Source organism: Berghia stephanieae, chromosome 8 (assembly GCF_034508935.2).
Source record: "Berghia stephanieae isolate SIO BIC M18660-M18661 chromosome 8, UCSD_Bste_1.3, whole genome shotgun sequence".
Classification (NCBI taxonomy): domain Eukaryota; kingdom Metazoa; phylum Mollusca; class Gastropoda; order Nudibranchia; family Aeolidiidae; genus Berghia; species Berghia stephanieae.
Window position 1 is genome coordinate 42090166 of NC_088367.1, and position 3452 is coordinate 42093617.

Consider the following 3452-nt stretch of genomic DNA (forward strand, 5'->3'; position numbering starts at 1 on the left):
CTTTATTTCACGTGTTATGCAATTTGACATTAAAATCTAACCTGATACAAATTCCTAAATCAAACATTTCATTTGTAGCTTTCTGTGTATTTTATGGGAAGGGGTTGTTAAAGCAAGGTGCACCATGTCAGGGTAAAAAAAAAAAATTTATCCCGTTATCATTCCGTCGCCGTGGCGTTAGTCATCATTCGTCATACCAGCTGTTGGAGGTCAACAAACTGCGGATGTCGAACATTCGGTTAGTCGTCTTTAGTCGCGACATGAACTCTTACTCTTACTACCTAGTTGGGAAAAAACATTTTCCCCGAGTTTACTTTATTGTTTATGAAATAAGGGAAATGCCTTTTAAAAAAGATTCATAACTACATAAAATCTGGCCTTAAATATTAGAATTGTTCATCCCCGCACTCTGTCAGACGTGTCCAACATAGAGAGCGACATTCCTTTCCAGTCCTTTGTCATTTTTACCCACACATTTCTTAGCACCTTGCTTTTCCGTTAAGTTTAGGACTTTTAAATGTACGACATCTCGAAATAACATCATCACCATCATCAGAATCATTATGACCCATCATGATAATCATCATCAGCAACAACAGCAGTATTATTATGACCATCATGATAATCATCATCATCATCATCAGCAGCAGCAGCAGCAGCACCACCACCACCACCATCTCCATCATCATAATCATCACCACATCAAGCAGAAGCAGAACCACCACCACCACCACCACCATCATCATCATCATTGTCCTCGTCATCACCACTAAATGTTGGCAGAAAGTTGAAGCATACACATCGTGAAACTGAAACAGTTTGATGGAATGGCTATGGCGTCAGGTAAAACACTCGGAATAACTTGGAGCAATCGCAGGGAAGGAGAGTGGGGACGAGGAGAGAGAAAGAAAGAAAGGGAGAGAGAGAGAGAGAGAGAGAGAGAGAGAGAGAGAGAGAGAGAGAGAGAGAGAGAGAGAAGTGTCTCTGTCGAGGTGCACAACTTTCAAAGTACACATCAGTCTCGGTCCTTAACTTTTTACACTTACTTTATAATGAAAATGTTGCTGAATGTTGAAACTCGCAGGGAAAAAAATCTAAGTTCTAATCAATTTATTAGACGAAGACAGCTACTGTGGACGTTTCGGGTTTACCCTTTATCAACAAAACACGATGAATGAAACACTAAGAACGAATGAGATATCCCACATTTCATTCATCGTGTTTTGTTGATAAACGGGAAGCCCGAAACGTCCACATTATCTGTCTTCGCCTAATAAATTGAAGATTACAATACGATACTTATCTTTATTGTTACACTTACATGCTACGTCCTCTTTGTGACCCATCGTCTCAAAACGGTATTATGTCGGAACGAACCAAAATTCTTAAAACCCGAATTAGATGTTCAACTGGTCAAAGATATAAATTGTTGGCATTAGCACCCTAAAATATGGTATCCATTCTCCTCAATAAAACATACCAACTCAACACAAGTCTGATATTTCTGACTATAAATTCAATTTCCAACATCTTAACTATCCCGACTTAATACCGTTTTGAGGCGAAGGGTCACATTTTGATTTTCCAAGACAGACGCCTGTGCATAAATCCGGAATCCGTGATCAGATTCTTTTCTCTGACGTTTTATATGCTATTACATGCTACCGGACCAGTGATCTGCCGGGGAATGAGCTGGCTTGATAGTTCATAAATTGATGTTCCTATGAACCCTCGTGTTCCGGCTAAAACCGCAAAGACATCGAATTTATGGGCACTCCGGCTTTCCTTTGCAGAGTCGACGTATTTGTCTGTCTTATAGTACAGATAGGATGAAGTTGACGTCACTTGGGTCTTTGCTATTGGGTTTTGTTTTTTTGTTGCCATTCACGTTTATGAGTAATTCTCACTTAACTGTATTAACCAGACTATAAAAGTTAATGGTTACACACATTTTTGTCTGTTGGTCCGTTATACTTCCGGATGGCAATGTTGTGAACTTCTTAGCCAAACGCATACTATATATAGACGTGAGCGCTATCCATCCTGCTCCCACGTGACATTGTCGATTTCATTGTGATAAATTTTTAGTAATGGGAGCGATCTATATTCATGTTTTCATCTAACCTAGTCACCAATCACATGATTTGTTGCTGTACAACGATTGAACATTTCTCAACTCATCTAAACACGCTGTTTTGTTTATGAAAGTTGTAAACATAGGCCTACCCATGAGTCATGTTGAGCAAAATGACCAATTGTAGCGTTGGATATTTCTCAAATTTTTAACACTTTTAACTATGTGGGTCATTTTGAGCACATTTGTTGTTCAGTTGTTTGTATCTCGTTACACAGGGCACAAGGGGCATCGCGGGTTGATTCTCTCACCGTACTCAGGTGGAAAATGAGTACCTGGCCGTTAACAGCGTTGTCTCTGTCCGAAAAAAATTGTAATACCGCCTAACAGGCGTCATGTCCTGTCCCACATGTAAAGTGTTGCTGTTGGCCAGGGACCCCTTGTAAAGCGCTTTGAGCACTTTTAGTGGATATTGCGCGATATGAAAGCTCATTAAAAAAAGAATTGGCTTCGATAAAAAAAACATTTCCCCAAGTTGTCCATTATCCCCGTTGGCTTTGTTTAATACTTTTCCTTTCTAACTTCTATAATAACAATGTCTAATTTTGCCTTTCCATGTGTTTCAAATTATCGTTTATAATAATTTAATCTTTGATGCGCCCCCAAGCTAGGCGATGCGACTTTGTGTGGCCCATAGGCTCATTCAGCTTAAGATCTTCTTCAGCTAGAATTATCGTCTTGTCGAATTTCTATTTCCCTCCAATATTGAAAGTTCTACGAAGGAAATTGACAAAGCACCAACATATTTCACGTAGGTCATCCTCTGATGCCAGAGAGATATAATATGTCTATAGATATTCACTTCACGAAATAAAATTCCTCCTTTCAAAGATGGCAATGAAAGAACACTTGGCAAAGTATAGATAATGTCAAGAAAATTACAATAGCTGCATGAAATAGCAACTCAGTCTCGTTTGTCCCACCCTACCAATACCACACCAGATTAAAATTATGCGTCCTCGACTCAGCGTGGAAAAGTTAAGCTGCATTGAGCATTATCAGTGACCAGATAGATGACAATGATTATTACCCCCCCCCCTACACACACACACACACACACACACACACACACACACAAAACCCCAACAAATTGCGGCCTCCGGAGTAATAATAATGATGATAATAATAATAATAATAATAATAATAATAATAATAATAATAATATAATGATAATAATAATAATAATAATAATAATAATAATAATAATAATGATAATAATAATGATAATGATAATAATAATAATAGATTGAATTTGTAGAGCGCTCTTCCCCATTTGTATATATTCATTTCATAAATGGTCTTTTGTAAATAAAAGAAG